Here is a 17824-nt window from a genome sequence, read left to right as displayed (position 1 = left end):
TTGCAATGGGACACTTGTAAATTTTGTACCAGTTTTCTTATGGTCCGGTATTACAATGCACCCATAGTAAAATTTTTTGGAAAATTTTCACAGTGTAGTGCAGCTTTTGTCTTTAATCAGTTGAAGACTTGAACCAGTTGGAAAAAAAAAAATATTTGTGAATAACTGTTATTTTTTTTGTATTTTGTAGCTGGAAATCGGTAAGGATCTACTTATTATTTATGAGCAAATTAGTAAATCGAGTATTTTAGTATCTGTATTTATTTTAACTTAAATCTCCATATTACATGCATTATCCTGATCCCATTGCTTTTTTTTCTGCACTTGTAATAGAACGTCCTAAATACGTATTAATGTTATTTCGTTCCATGATGACCATCTCGTTAGATAAATTTCTTTTTTTTAGAAATTTATGATATTGGTGTTCCAGGACCACTCTCTTTTCAGGTGTTAATGGCAATTTACTTTGGTTTCTTTTAGTAATTTTAACCGCTCGAAGAGCCAAATTTCGATACCCCCAAATCGCATGTGACATTACCGTTATAAATTTTGATGGTTTATACTGTCTAAATGCTTCGGTATGTGAACGGCTAGAAACGTATATTTGTCCTCCAACGTGAACTGGGTCAATTATGCGCTGATCTTCTTCATTTTCGGCGTGTTGTAGTTGCTGCCGACGTTGTTCTACTAATCGCTGTCGTCGCCGATGTTCTTCTAATTCCTGGACTTGTCTTAGTTTCTGTTGCCTTTGTAGTTCTTTTAATCGCTGTTGTCGTCATTGATCTGCCAATTGTTGTTCTTGTCGTTGGTTTTATCTTTGTCGTAGCATTTCTTCTGATCGCTGTTTTAGTCGTTGCTCTTGTAATTGTTGTTCTTGTTGTCGTTGTAGTCGTTGGAGATCTTCATTATTATCATCAGAATGTCGTTGACGGGGCATTGGTTGCATTTCGTCATTTAATTGCCTATTTTCCTCCATTAATTTTTCTATTGTTTCATTGTTATTATTGTTCTGTACTTCCTGAAACAAAGTCGTAGATAAAGAAAGACTTTTCACTGCTTTAAATATTTTTTCACATTTTCAAAATATTTTTTAACTCACCTCATTACTGCCATGAGTTACATTAATGTGCCTCCCATGAGTATTTGTAGTTAATTGTTGAACCTGCAAATAAAGATTATTAATGACTGAAAATAAATTTTTACTTTCGCACCTGCTGAATAATGATTTAAGTTCCCAAAAACAAATTTTATTCCAAGTTAAGCTCTACTTTCAATGTACAAGCGGAATTTTTTCTGTAACTTGAAATTATAATGTATAATAATAATATAAGCAAAACAATCTACAATCGATAGTGCATTTTTTACCATTTGCTTCATTTGCTTATTAAACTACGCAATGTCACGTTCGCTTGTATTTCTAATCTAAGTGAATGCACTTTTAATTATCTATTGGCCATATTAATATTAAAAAAAAATACCTAAATTAACATTTTATTGCTGAGCATTGTTTAAAAAAGTCTTTTTGATAATTACTTTTTTTTCCGAAGGCACACGTGATACACAGAGGTAAATAAAATCACTAAAATACTAAATTAAGCAAATATATCCATCGAATCTTACAATCGCTAAAAGCTACTCTAACAAAGTTTGAATGATTTTTACTTTATTTAACGGACCTAAGCTTCATGGTCTTTTGCTCTTTAGAACAAATCGATTAGCTTAGAGGCTTAATCATTTCCAATTTTCTATACGTGTATTTTTTTTTTGTTTATTACTGATTTATTTTGGATTAATATAAAATAATCGTGTGAGGATATGTCTTATTTTATTACATTTATTACATTTGATTACACACAACAAGTGTATCAAAAATTTTTAGAGATAATAGATATAATGCTATTAAAATTGTAATGTACGTGTAGCTATTCAGCTGTACGTTGATCTCCGTATATTTCATGACCTAAGTAGATATATGTACATTTCAGTTTTGATCTCCTCATATCTCGATACATCAACACATGTCAACCAAATAAAGAGTTTCAACCTACATACCAACAAAATTATTATTCGGGTAATCTTATACTTTTTCAATGAATTTTTTTTTTTTTTTTCAAAAATAATTTTTTAGCAAAATGAACGAATTTTTTTACTTTTATTTGTAATCCGAACTTACAAAATAAAATAATTGTCAGTTGCAACTTTAAAAGTTTGAAAAAAAAAAAAAAATCAAAAGTTGGACCATTTAGTTTTTTTTTTAATCTGGTTGGTTAAGCATAATATGTCTTTGAAAATGAATCAAAAATTACGTGTCGGAAAATGGCGTTATTCTTAAAAATAGAAATTAATTTTGTAGAGACAAAGTTTACGACGAAATGCATTTTTCCGGAGTTCTCAAAAATAATAAAGTTTCAAGTTCTTCTTTTCAAGATAACTATTTTCTCATGTTCAACTAATTATAAATAATATTAAAAAAACAAATATCACCGTCAATCAACTCTAATATACTAATGAATATAATAGTTTGATATCTATAAAAAACTATTAAAACTTAATAACTGTTGAAAAAAACTTTTTCACATGCACTGTTATTAGTGCTGGGTTTTTAACGAGTGCTAATTATTATAACAATGAAATTTGAATTTTTGTTTAATTTTCTTTAAATTTCGACTTTAATGTTTGTTCTAAATGGATTTGATTCATTATTATCACGGCACGTGAAAATAAATCACCAGTTTGAAAGAGAGCCAGTTTGGTTTCTTTGGTTTTTTAATTATTTGAAATATTGATGAAGTTGTAGCAATTACTGTTAATGGACCGAGTTTACTCTTACGTTATGTAAATACCGATATGTCTCATTGAACTTATGTTGCCTAACTTCCATACTAAATTAAATATCCGAACAAAAATAATATATTTCATGTATTATGTCTCGTACATGAGACATAATTTCTTACGCATATTTCTTTTTAACACAGATATATATTTTTTCAGTACGTAATTACCAAGTATAAGGTAAGATCAGGACTGTCATACTTTTATGAAAAGCCAATTAATTCAAATTCAATGTTTTTACGCATCTACTACATTAAATATTCACATGATGGTACCGATTACATTTTTTTTACCTGGTCTACTGTGTTGTTTGTCTGATTTATAAGATTATTTTGATGTTCTCGGCCTTATAATTGAAATTAATTTCTGTTTTAATTTTAATTATAATTTATCTCTGTTTTATTGTAAATTTTATGTTGTGATTAATTCAAAACAATGTTAAATTCAAAAATTTTTGATGAATAATGAAGTGAATTGAGTTAATTAATTGATAAGTTAAAATAATAAATTTTTTTCTGTTATTAATTCATTACTTATTTTTTTCCTCCTATTCGGCCCTCTGTAACTTTGTTTCTATTGAGTTTAGAAAAAAATGGACACGAACAATTTTGTAGAAAATAAAATTTCCTATAAAATAGTCGAGAGCAAAATTAATAAAAAAAATTTCTTCGTGTAGTTATTTTAAAAATAAAAACAAAAAAATTTTACAATGTTATTTAAATGGGAAAGGAAACCCCTCTTTGCGCCACCTTAATTTTTGAGATGTTGAGCTCAAACTTTAAGAGAATTTTTTTTTTTTCATATTGAAGAAACTTTTAAGATACGTTTAATCGAAAGAAAAAAAAATTATTTTGGCACAGTCTAATATTTATGTATATAACTGATAAATTTGCAAGGTTTTCAATTTTTTCTTCAATGAATAGCATCTGACTGCCTATAGTAGTATTTATATTTACAAATAAGTTGAAATTCAAAAAGAAATTTTTCCATAAGCCACAGAAATTTTTTTAGGTGCTAAAAAACTTGATATCGATGTGTCATACCTAATTTTTTTTTTAATTTTAATTACAATAAAAAAATTTACTATTTCAAACATTCGGAGATTTTTCAAGATTAATTAATAAATAATTAATTGACAATTGTATGTATTTAAGTCTATGCTTAAAAATCTAGTTTTCACTTTGGAAAATTTATTCTCCTTAGAAATTAGTCTGATATCTCTAAAATTGCACTGGTGCTTGACAATTTGATTTTCCGATTTAAAATACAAGTAAAAAAATTTTTTTTTCTTTTTCTTTAAAAAATTAAATAAAAATTTTTTTCTTCCAATTATGACTGGTAGACTTCTACAGGAAATCAATTTCCCTACAAAAATGTTCTGAATTGTCATGATTGTAACTATAACTCAAAAAAAAGTTACAAGCCTCCAAATTTCAAAAAACAAAAATAATATTTTTGTACAATTACTGTCTTCACTTTGTTGTTGTTTAATTGGTGGTATTTGTTTTTTTAATTTTAATTTGGAATCTTTAACAGAAAATCTATTTTTCTTGAACTTTGGAGGTCAGTAACTTTTTTTGCATTAGAGTTACGAATATGGCTATTTAGGAAATTTTTGTGGGGAATTCGATTTTTTTTGGAAAAAAATTTTTCATTTAATTTTTTGAGGAAATATTTAAAAATAAATTTTTTTCCGTGTATTTTTAATGGGAAAATAAAAATGTCAAGCGTCTGCGCAATTTTAGAGATATCGAGCTGATTTTTTATCAGGATTTTTTAGGTTCTAAAGAAACTTTTGAGACTGAAATCTTGAAAAAAAAAAAAAAAAAAAAAAAAAAAAAAAAAAAAAAAAACATTTTTTTTTACACTTCTTAAAGTACGCACACATAGTGAATGCTTCTCTTACTCATTTTATTAACACTTAGGTAAAATATATATTTGAACTAGATGTTTAAATTCTGTTTTCTTTTGTGACTTACAGTCCAGGCGGCAATCGGAAAAATATACCTATTTAAAGTTTTCATAATAACTCACACGCACATGTGTGTGTGTGTGTGTGTGTGTGTGTGTGTGTGTGTCTAGTGTACTTTGCGTATTATCTCAATTAGGTACTATTGTAAGAACATTAACTATCATCAAATCGATCACTTTTATAATAATTAAAAATAATTATAATCATAATAATAATATATTTATGTCACACACTTATTGTTCATCTTTTGTTACATAATGTATATATAATATTTTGCCGAAGTTGATGCGTTATAAATACTTTATAATCCAGTCGATGTACGCACATAAAATAAAGATATTTTGGCGCAAGAAATTTTCCGAAATTTTTTTTTTTTGTTTTTTCAAAGATTTTTTCAGTAATTATGACGTGCCAAAATTTTTTTTCGATTATAAAAAAAAACATGTTTTTTTCCCACGGTATTTTATATAATATCATATAATTATATAATATTTAATTATATATATATATATATATATATAATATAAAATTATATAATATAATAATAAAAAAAAACAAAAAAAAAAATCGGTCTGTCGGTTGACCCTGCGGGCCAGCCCCAAAACTTCCCGCCTATTTCGAGCTCCTTGAGCTCAGAAAATTGTTGTAGATACATTTTCTCTTCGAGCTCGAAAATACTTTGGTATGCCTTTGTTTTCGAGAGAAAACGTTTTTTACGATTTTTTCTCAAACGATATCTCTCGAACAACTAAACCGATTAAGACGTTCAAGGCGACAATCGACATATTTTATTGAGTTCTATAACTGATCAGATTTTTGAATTGATTGATCAAGTCGTTTTTGAAATACTTTCAAAATACTAAAAAAAAAAATTTGGAATTAATCGGGTCAGTCATTTCGAAAATATTTGGAAAAAACCATTATCCACAATTTCTTTCTCCCGCGATATCTCTCGAAAAAATTAACCGATTGAGATGTCTAAGGCGGCAATCGGCGCGTTTTATTGAATTCTAGAGCTCATTAAAATTTGAAATCGATCGCGTCAGTCGTTTCGAAAATATTTAGAAAAAACCGTTTTTCACCATTTCTTTCTCCCGCGATAACTCTGGAACGAATTATCCGATTTTGATGTTTGAGGTGGCAATCGACGCGTTTTATTGGGTACTAAAGCTGATTACATTTTAATGTCGATCGTATAAGTCGTTTTTGAGAAATCAATAAAAAACTAAAAAAAAAATTTTTTTTTTTTTCGTAATTCGCAAATATTTTCGAGTCTATTCGATCAAATAATCTGAAATTTCCAGAAAAGTTGATGGCCAACAAGCTCTTTCGATTGCCACCTCAACCATCCAAATCGATTCATTAGTTCAAAAGTTACAAAGAGTTTACATACATACACACACACATACACACACACACATACATACACACACTCGGACATCATTCTGAAAATAGTCAGAATAGCTTCCTAGCAACTCAAAACGTCGACATCTGATGGAAACTCGATTTTCGAAAATCGGGGTGAAAACAATAACTTCCCGAAAATTTGAAAATCGTCGATTTTCTTAGCGGGAAGTTAAAAAAAAAAAAAGAAAAATCAGGTTATTTAAGTCGTTTTAACTCAATTTCAACCTTGAATAACTTACGAAGGAGTGAATTTAGCAAAAAATATTAACAGACCTTTTTTGTAGAGCATTTAATTTCCTTCAAAAATACGTATCTTGACTAGAAAAAATTTCATTATTTTTAGTAATTACAAAAATCCAAAATAGGTTACAAGAAGACGGCTCGTTTTACGTCAATTTATTAAGAGAGATTTTTTGTAGAGAATTAAATTTCCTTTGAGAATATAAATTGTTCAAATTTTTTAGATAGATGATTTACCAGTTTTGGGTAAAAAATGAAATTTTTAGGTTTGATCATCGATATTTCAGGTACCAATGATCGCACAGTAAATTGGAGGGCGGCGTTAAAAACTTAAATAAATTCTCTACAAAACCCCCCCATCATTTTTTGGAAAAAAATTTTTCTGTATTTTTAACATCCATTAAAAGTAAGTACAAAAAAAGGACTATTTTTGGTTTTTTAGTAAATCAACCGCTACTCTGCAAATATCGATAAAAAAAATAATGTTGCGAGGGACTTTTTTAGCTTAATGTACCCCCAATAACCCTGCAAATTTTTAAATTGATCCATCGAGCCGTTTTCGGGGTGGATTGACAAAAGTTTTGCAAAACAATTAAAGGAACAAGTTTCGTTCCTTTAATTGTGTAATTATAATCAGAATGAAAAAATATTTTTTTTCGACTTTTCTCAAATTTTTGCATTCGTTACAAATCAAATGCAAGAAAAAGACAAAAAATAAATTCCGAAAAATGTCAAAAAAAAAAAAAAAAGTTTCAAACTCAAAAAAACAAGTTGCAATTTTTTCATTTTCTTCATTTTTTTTTTGACATTTTTCGGAATTTATTTTTTGTCTTTTTCTTGCATTTGATTTGTAACGAATGCAAAAATTTGAGAAAAGTCGAAAAAAAATATTTTTTCATTCTGATTATGATTACACAATTAAAGGAACAAAACTTGTTCCTTTAATTGTTTTGCAAAATTTTTGTCAATCCACCCCGAAAACGGCTCGATGGATCAATTTAAAAATTTGCAGGGTTATTGGGGGTACATTAAGCTAAAAAAGTCCCTGGCAGCATTATTTTTTTTATCGATATTTGCAGAGTAGCGGTTGATTTACTAAAAAACCAAAAATAGTCCTTTTTTTGTACTTACTTTTAATGGATGTTAAAAATACAAAAAAATTTTTTTTTCAAAAACCGACCTATACATTGGTTTAGTTACTAGAAAGTTTTTCTCTTCTTTCAAATTATGGCATGAGTGTATATATATATATGTATATATATATATATATATATATATATATATGTATATATATATATGTAGTATAATATAATTTAATAGGAATATTATTAAGTTTATAAGAGATCGCAGGTTGAGAGAGAAGATAGGATTAAGAAATAACAAGATGATTTATTTAAATCGAGGTTACATTGGTGAGCACGTCTGCTCCTCAGGGTAGTTTATCTAACACTCCCAGATTACAACTATTCTTAATACTATTGGGCCTGTTTGCCCCTTCTCACCCTCATACTCATACTTCATACCTCGTACTGTTTTTTTCTATTTCTTTCTTTACAATATTCCTGTATTTACTTATTTTAAGAGATATAACTAAAGGACTCGATATTACTTTGACATCTGGTAACAGTCTGTCCAACTGTTTTATTGCTTTATGGCCATCTTAATCCTTAGTTTTACAACTTTAAGTTTAAACGAAAAACTAAAATCTTACAACTAAAAATATAAAATAAAATAAAATTGCTGAGTTGTATTTTAGACACTACATATATATATATATATATATATATATATATATATATATATATATATATATATATATATATATATATATATATATATATATATATATATATATATATATATATATATATATATTAGGGTGTTTCAAAATAAACATTTCTTTTTTTTTAAAGTCTTATAGTCTTAAAAGTTCGTCTTAGGTATTAGAAAAATCCTCCCAAAAGAGTAGCTTGAAAGCTCAATCCTGCTAAGAGCTCGACTTATATTAATTTTCTCATTTAAATTACGTGTGAAAAATTTTGTTTTTTGTTTTTTGTATATAAAAGTATTTAAAAAATTTTTTGTCGAAAATCAAAGTACGTGGTCTTGTAGCAAATCAAATTCTCTACAAAAAAAGCCCTTGAGTGTTTTCTTCGTCCAACTAACAGAAAAAAAGTTATGAAGCTTGAAACAATAGTGAATTGAAAACTTAACGTAAAGATAATTTCCGGATTTTATTACGTGTACATGTTTATATGGTGAATCTATATGCTATGTATAATCAGTAAGGTGTTTCAAAAAGATTTCTGAAATCTTACTTATTTTTCGTAATAATTTCGAAAGAAAAATTTTTTTTTTAGAATTAGAAATTTTTTTTCTTTCTGTATTTTTAATTTAAAAAAAAAGTTCTGTTCTTAAAGTAAGGAAAATTTTTCCCATGTATTCAAAAAAAATTGACAGATAACATTAGTTCAGAAGAAAAAACCTAAATTTCTATTTAAAAAACTGTTTAATATAATGGAAACATGAAGTTATACTATTTAATATAGTTTAAAGCTTCATAACTTTTTTTCTGTTAGTTCTCCGGAGAAAACAATCAGAAGCTTTTTTGTAGAGAATTTAATTTTCTACAGAGCTGTGTGCTTCGATTTTCGAAAAGGAAATTTTTCAATACTTTTATTTTTAAAAAACAAAAAAAAAATTTTTTTTACATGCAATTTGAATGGGAAAATAAGTATTCGTTGAACTCTTAGTAGAATTGAGATTTCGAGTTGCTTTCTTGGGAGGATTTTTTTTATACCTAAGACTAGCTTTTGAGGCCATAAGAAAAAAATTTTTTTTTTCTGAAACACCCTAATATATATAAAAATATATACGTATGAAAACGATGTAAAATAGTTTATAAGTATACGTAAACTCTGTAATAGTAAGAAAACATTTTATTATATTTCAAAATACTATAGAGAAATAGTTATCCTTTTTTTTATTAATTATTGAAGACCAGTTGTATGTTTTAAGTGATAACGTTATAACTTTTAAAATAAAATAAGGAATGAAATAAAAGAAAAATAAAATGATTTTAATAATATTTCCCTCCTAACGAAATTACTCCCATCCAATTTTTTCCCTCCAACGAAAAGTATTCCATATGTCTGAAAAATTCAGTCACTGATTTTCCAAAACTCTAAATATTTTTTAAAATTACTTATTAGCACTGAAAAAGTCTTACAAAGTATTATACTTATTTCCGTTATGTGAATACAAAATCTCTGATTTATTCTGAAAAACTCTTTTAGAAGAGTCTAAAAACTTTTATGGTTTCAGTCTTTAAATTGCGTAAAACATCTCAAACAGCTTTTTTTCATACTTTTTTAGAATATTTCAGATCTTTTCAGAGCCATAATACTTGTAGAATTTTTATTCAGAATGCTGCAAGTATTATTCAGACTGCTGCGAAAAAACGATTTCCACCAGGGTTCTAATGAAATTGGAATGATATTAGGAGCGTTTATTAAAAATTGTAAACAAAATTTTGAAACAAGTTCTAATATCACCATAAGCAGAAAATATTTAATATAAAAAACTGTATCTGTTGAGCGGCTCAACAAAGTTGGCACAGCTCCAGGCTTTGTTGTGTATTTGATTGTGGATTCAAATTACTGTTATGTCTCTAATTTCGAATTTTATGATAAAAAGAAATTTAATGATTCCGACACCGATTCTTCGACTCATCGAGATGCTCTTAAGTATATATTGAAATTGCAAAATAAAGGCACTAAGGTGATATTAGACGAAAGTTGTAAAACTTCTGAGGAAATTTGCGGTGATTCAACTTATTCACTCCAAAAAGACGCTAAAAATATGTGTGGTTTTACTATCGACGAGCTTTTTAATAAGTATTCTACGATTAAACAGACAAAGCGACTTCTTTTAAAACTCTGGTGTTTTATGATCGACGTTGCCTGTCTACACAGTTTTATTATTTACCACACTAAATACAATCATACATTATCTCGAAAAGAATTTTTTAAGCGGCTTGGATTGGAACTCGTAAAATATCAGATAAAAAAGAGGGCTACCTGTCAGTACTTATCACGAGAATTACGTGATGGAGCTGCAAATTATTTGTCCCTCAAATGTGCAACAAAAACTTTTGACAAATAAAAGATAAGCCTGTCAGGTGTATTGTTTGCCCTTGAAAGGCAGATAAAAAAGTTCGCACGTTTTGCTCTAGATGTGAGAAACCGGTCTGTCAAAATCATTCAATTTTATTGTGTACTGATTGTATAAATGATTCATAAAAAAAAATTGACATTTACTTCTGTTTCTGCCTTACAGTCTCTTTGCAGTCTACTATTTTTCTCAAAAAATTGAATAAAAATAACAATAAGGATGTTAAGAATAACAATAATTATATTAATATTTTGCTTGATACTGTCGAAAATGGCAAAGTAAAATTAATATTTCTTTAACATTAATATATTTTATTTTTTATCAACGAAATCTACCTATATATGTAGTAAAATTTAACTGTTCTAATCGTCAAGCTATTAAGCATAATAATTCCAAAGTCTTTAATAAATATTGTATCTTATGAACTCCATTTTCGATAATTAAATCATATTATAGTCATTCATTCTATTATAAACCATGCATTCTCTCTTTTAAGTGGACAATTTCATGTCTGTCGATGTCTATTGAAAAAAAAGAGCAGCATGACGATGAGCAACACATAAATACTGAAAAAATTAGCATTGGAATCGAATCCATACGAAACCTATCAAAAGTATTTTTCGTCGAATTTCCGTCAACTTCTGACTTTTCCACTTTTTACGACAATTTGTATGCAACTTGCTATTGAATTTGACGTGAATTTACTGCCCGAATTAGAATACAAAGTCACTTCAAAAGTTGACAAGAAAAAAGTTGTCTTTAATTTTCAGGCAAATTTTAAGTCAATTTATCATTAATTTGACTTGAAAAATTGTTAAGTATATTTTTACTTTTAAATTGTAGACAATCGTATGTGAAAATTTCCTTATCTTCTGAAATGGTAAGAATGAACATGAGCGATTTTTTTTTTCGTAAAAGTTTACCTTTAAATTGAAAAAAAGATTTACCGCAAATTCTGATTTTCAACTTTTGGTGTGAAGATGTCAGCAAATTCGGGCAGCAGATTTCAGGTAATTTCAGCATAAAACAGTCAATTTCAATGCAAAGTGACTATTAGGGTTGTTCGTGATGGGAATCGTGTAGAACTACAAAATGCTCCTATTGAAAATTGAAATTTTGCAAAATATTATATTTCTCTGTTATCCAATCAGACAATTTCATGTTTATCGATGTCTATTGAAAAATAACCGCAGCATCATAATAAACAACAGTTAAATACTAAAAAAATTCGCATTTGAATCAGATCCATACGAATCCTATCAATAATCTTCTAAATTGACTGCGAGAATCTATCTCTTCAATTGGCAGTCAAAAATGACATACAGCGGAAATTTGAGTTTGTACTGTTTGCTCGTGATAGAAATCACGGAGAAGTGCATAATTTTCATTACAAATATTGATATTTAACGAAATTTAAGGATTTTGTTCTTTTTCATGCGGACAATATCATATTAATCGATGTCCATCAAAAATATTTATATTAAATAAAATGCCAAATTAGGTATCAATTACTAACCCTGATTAATCTGAGAAGGAATTAAAGAACGTTAAAAGTATAAAGTAACCTAAAAGGTTTCTATACGAAAGTTTTGTTCTTACATTTCGCCGGCTAATTAAATTATAACAATAAGAAGCAGAATACAGAAATTACAAAAATTAATTCATTTCTTAAGCCTAACAAAACCTATAGGGAAATCAAATCGATTCTTTTCTAATGTCAAGAAAATAATAAAATCAAAAAATATTTAAATCGAAAACCAAAAGTAAACTTATCAATCGTTATATTGTATATTAATTTAATTAATCTGTGTTTGGAATATTTTTGATAAAATGCATTTAAAATTCTATAAATAATTATAATATTATTTACCTGTACTAAACTTTTTTATTAAAATTGGTTACAAGATAATTTTTTTTAAATAATAGCACTATCGTACAATTTCTCACTCAGATGCTGATTAGATATATTATTATACTATATTTAGAATTATAAAAATCATATCATTAGAGTTTACATCGGTTGTAATTGTTTATTACTATTATAAATAATAATATTAAAAGATTCACTTCCCTTCAATATATAAACCAATCGGCATGCTTACTATTTTCATACATGTTCTCTAAGAAATTTATTATCTAACCAATTTTCAGTATGAATATGCCATCTATTAATAAACCTGCAGACTATTTTGTAAAATCTGCTTTATCTAAATATAGTACTTGTATTTGATATTTATACTATTCCTAAATGCTACGCCAATGGCACCAATTATTACTCATGACTCTATGTGTGAACTCCTTTATGAGTTGTTGGTAATATCCCCCCATTTCCCTTTACTATGACTGCCGCCTACCTTGTAAATTTCTGTCTAGGCAGCCATTTTGTTGGCAAAGTGTCCCCATCCCGTCTCGTGACGAGTAATTTTACCCTCTTATGACCGTCACAAAAAGGTTTTGTGACAATTGTAGTTGTGACGTGACTGTCACACCCCTCTGCCATCTAGCAGAATACATTTGAATTAAGACTAATAATATGTTTTGGAGGGAAATGCGCAGGTACGGTGTACTATTCCTTAGCTTTGTAATAAATCGCAAACTTTTACATTTATTACTTTTTATTGATTTAAATACATATGTGTCCGTACAATCATAATTGAATATATTGTTTATTCTAAATTACGATCATAGCCAAATGCGTTACTGCTAGGTATTTAAGTTAGTCAGTTATTTTATGAAGAATTTACTGCTTGAATCTATTTTTATAGTTGAAGTAAATTATTAAAATACATGTAATGAATAAATGAATGTCTAATTATCTCAAAAATACCTAAAAACAAGTAAATAAATATTTGTTTTTTAAAAATGTGTATGTCATAATGTAAGTCATAAATTTAAGATATTGAAATAATAATTGTAGAGGTGGGTAGTTTCGGACATGTATAGCTCCATGAACTATGTCTTTTGTCGGATACGTATCCAGTCTTTCCTTAAAATTTACTTTAGTATGCTCACTAATTCTCTTTTGCGCCACTGTCATCATTACCACCAAGCAGTCAAGCAGCAGAAAAATTGGGTAGGGGAATAATTTTTAATTGGTGATTTTTTATGGAATTTTGAGTTGAATACCAATCACAATTCATTCTCTATTTAGTATAATGTTATGTCCTCAACAGCCTCAGGTGCCTCCACCTGTTAATTAATTAGTAAACTCAAGATATATAAGAAACGCGCATTTAAATTCCATTTGAAATAATATATTAATATCCTACAACACTTATTGCGTCTTAACAATATGAAGTAAATAAATTAAATCACAAATCGTCGTGGCACATACTCATCAAATTATATATTTGTATTATAAGAAAGTTAAATAAATAGATGGATAAACTTTATTTTATATTTAGAGAAACATAAATACAGTTTGAGTGGTCTTGGAACGTTTTCTGTCACCTGATACTTAAAACCTAAACGAAACACACACATAAAAATCATGAATAGGCCCTTGTTCTAAAGTTAACAGTAAATATGGTTATAAACAAATACATACTCTATAAGCAAACAAGAAAAGGAAATATATAATAAATAAATCTTATTTATAAATGAAAACCATATCACAGGAACTTAACTATTATTGTTAATATATATATTTTTATATTAAATAAAGAGTGATTCATATAATAAATGAATTAATAGAAATATTGAAATATAGCATTAGAATAATTATAATGATGTTTCACGATAAATGATAATGTCAATTGTAACGAATAACTAAATATAGAATAATTATAGAACACACCTCTGATAGTCTAGAATATTTAACCGAATGATTGTATCCAAGTACGGGAAAATAGAATATAAATAATATAAGTAATAAGAAGATATAGAATGGATAAAGTAAAGAACGTAAATGTATAAGCTTATATCTCAAATTCGTATTAGTAGAAAGTATAAATGTATAAGTATAATATTTAGTAAAGAACATAGATATATAAGTATTTATACATATAAGCATGAGTGTGAACATGAGAGTAGTGGGGAGAAGTTGGAGAGTGGAGGTCCGAGATCTCTCTGCCGTCTGATGTAACTTTACTTCTCTCCGAGAACTCTTTACGAATACAACTGTTATTACTGATCAAGTTTTATCCATACTTTATAATAAAATTCAGTCTTCAGATAAAAGTTATTTTATCAATTACATCTATCCTTAATCATAGTTTAATTATTTCATTAAATAACAATCATAATCATCATCATCGTAGTAAACAATAAATTTATCCACTGTTTTCAAATTCAAAATTTGGTCCCGCGTGACAACGAACTGCCCACTGTCCAGGAGGTGGCGTCAGCTCCGATCCTAGTAACCTCCCAGGACATAACAATAAAATAATGTAATTCGCCGTGAATGCGTCTTAAACACGTAGGTCGCATAGCATGATGTTGTGTATACTGAAATATTTTGTATGTATACGTTCTAAATACTGAACCTTAATGAGAATTAAAAACATCAAATAGTTACACGGATATGATTCCAGGAACTAGTTCCTTTTCACTCCGGAAACGTTCTAGATTCAATCCGGAATGTTCACGGAACTACCCACCTCTAAATAATTGGCTAAATTCTTTATATAAAATATATTCTTAATGAAAATCCGGTAAGTATACTGCATATATAATCTCTTGAATATTGATTTATTTTCATAAATTATATAAATAGACAGGAATCATAGTTCATATCTGTAAAATCATAAAATAACGAAAAAAACGTAAAAAACCTGTTTTAACTTAAGTAGGTAATCAATTTTACAAAAAACAAAACGATCACAAGACAATTCTGATTCAGAATTTCTGAAGCCAACTTAAAGGAAAGTGTTGAAGAGCAAACGGTTACGGTTAAGTTGACAGTATATTCCCTAATACCACAGTTTGCTTTAGCAAAAGGTTACTTACAAAAGTTTCGTTGAATTTTTCGTCAACTTCGGGCTTGTCCATTTTTTACAACAATGTGTATGCAACTTGCTATTGAATTTGACGTAAATTGACTGCCCGAATCAGAATGTAAATTCACTTCAGAAGTTGACTAGGAAGTTGTCGTCAATTTTCAGGCAAATTTTATGCCAATTTATTGTTAATTTGACTTGAAAAATTTTGGAGTATTATCTTACCGTCAAATTGTTGACAATTTCATGCATAAATTTGCTTACCTTCACAAATGGTAAAGATGAACATTACTAACTTTTTTTTCGTAGAAAGTAACCTTCAGGTAACTTCAATTTAAATTTAAATTGAAGAAAAATTAACCACAAATTTTTATTTTCAACTTTTGCTGTAAAATTTTCAGCAAATGCGGGTAACAAATTTCAAGCAATTTCAATATTGAATTATTGTAAATTTCAAACTGAAGTGGTTATTGAAGATAGTTAGCTTAAAAGTGCTTTTTCATGCTAAAGGTGCTTTTTCATGCTGACGCTTGACGCTGCTTTTTAGCGTCAAATTCGGTCACGTGATGAGAATTTAACATCTGCGCCACCCAGAAAAAATGTAGCGATAAATTATAGCGTTTAGCGTCAAATTTAAGCGACAAATAATACACGAGTATCGAAAGTCGGTGTAACGATGTCAAGTCTTTCATATACATACAAAGTTAAGATAACCGGAATTTCTGATCAGAAAATTGGTGTACATGAGTTTTGACCAACTTGAAGATAAGTTGTCGACAACTTTCAGCTTTTGTAATTGTTAACTGCAAATTGTTTCCAAGTTTTCCAGAAATTTGGCGACAATCTACTGCTGCAATCTGTCGAAAACTTTCTGAGAAACTTGTCGTCAACTTGCAGTTAACGGTTGCAGCCAACTTAGCTATCAGGGGTCAAAGAATCAAAGTAACAATTGATATTATAACTGGTAACGTAAACCAAAAATCTATCCGATATTTCTTAATACTTAGTTTGGGACTCGCTATATTTATGAAATCACAAAGTAACAGATTGTTGTTTTGAAAAGATCGATTATTATCGATGCGATTGTTTGAGTGACTTTGACGCTTAATAACCGAGCAAGAAAAGCTAAACTAAATTTAGCTTTATCGCTACATTTTTTCTGAGTGGCGCACATGTAAAATTCTTATCACGTGACCGAATTTGACGATAAAAAGCAACGTCAAGCATCAGCATGAAAAAGCACCTGTCATTGACATTTTTTTTTGGTCATCAGACAGTCACATGACCGTTTGTTAAACGACGGACCATGCAAGCGAAAACGCTGCCATCTAGTGAATATATCAATACTAATATTTAATGCTCAAAAGCTAAATTAAAATATATTTTATGCAATGGTTTAAATAATTAAAATTATTACAAATATTCTCTAAAAGATACAAAATATTATTTATTCAAAAAAAAGATATCGTCATTAACCTTAAATATGAAGCTAGACGAAATGTTAAAGACAAAGATGTAATAAAAACTATTAAATAAAGAAACTTTTGTGATAATAATAGTATAATTTATGTCATTTCATATTTATTGCATCATTTAATATTTGAAAGTTATTTTAGAAGACAATGTTGAAATGGTACATGAAAAAATTATATTTATTCGATTTTAAAATGATTACCTATACAAGCTAAAACTGAAATATCTCGGTAAATTTCGATAATACAATGATCGATTTCTCTTATAGTTTTTATTTGAGAATAAATTATAATCGAAAATTTTGTCAAAAACGTCTATACGGATGCAAATGACGAAAATTGTGACCGTTTGAAACGTGACGGTCATTCCAGCATTACAGAATTTTTTTAAAATAATGAGACGGTCTCAGGACGGTCTTATGACCGTTTTCTGACTGAAAATAAAAATTACGGTCATTCCGCATCTCTAAGCCCCACATACAGTGAAAATAATTATTTATAGTGCCGCTTGATACCGGGCATAGATATTGGGCAAGCTAAATTTCAAAGTTAACGATCACCCTGAAGTTAGTCAAATTCTGACATTTTTTTAATTAAAAATTCTATAACTTTAAAAAAAATATTTTTTTGGAATAGAAAAAAGTACTCCTGGTTATTCTTCTGTCCTTTGGACGTTTACTATTTTAATTTAGTAAAAAAATAATTATCTAGATTAGAATTCAAAATTAAGTTTTGAATCATTTATCTCTAGTTTATAAATTAATTCAAAAATAAAAAGCTTGTTCGATTTA

At 28.1% G+C, this 17824-nt stretch overlaps 1 non-coding gene across 1 annotated transcript; it reads right to left on the bottom strand.

Annotated features, from left to right (window-relative positions):
* Positions 1–248: 248 nt before the first annotated feature.
* Positions 249–12768, bottom strand: LOC106694267 (uncharacterized). Its single transcript, XR_008403774.1, has 3 exons — positions 12495–12768; positions 1100–1162; positions 249–1018 (listed from the first exon to the last, which is right to left on the bottom strand). It is a non-coding gene; the product is annotated as an uncharacterized LOC106694267 (transcript).
* Between the last annotated feature and the right edge of the window lie 5056 nt (positions 12769–17824).

Source organism: Microplitis demolitor, chromosome 5 (genome assembly GCF_026212275.2).
Source record: "Microplitis demolitor isolate Queensland-Clemson2020A chromosome 5, iyMicDemo2.1a, whole genome shotgun sequence".
Taxonomy (NCBI): domain Eukaryota; kingdom Metazoa; phylum Arthropoda; class Insecta; order Hymenoptera; family Braconidae; genus Microplitis; species Microplitis demolitor.
The sequence above is the reverse complement of the archived record's forward strand: the minus strand, read 5'-3'. Positions and strand labels throughout refer to the sequence as shown.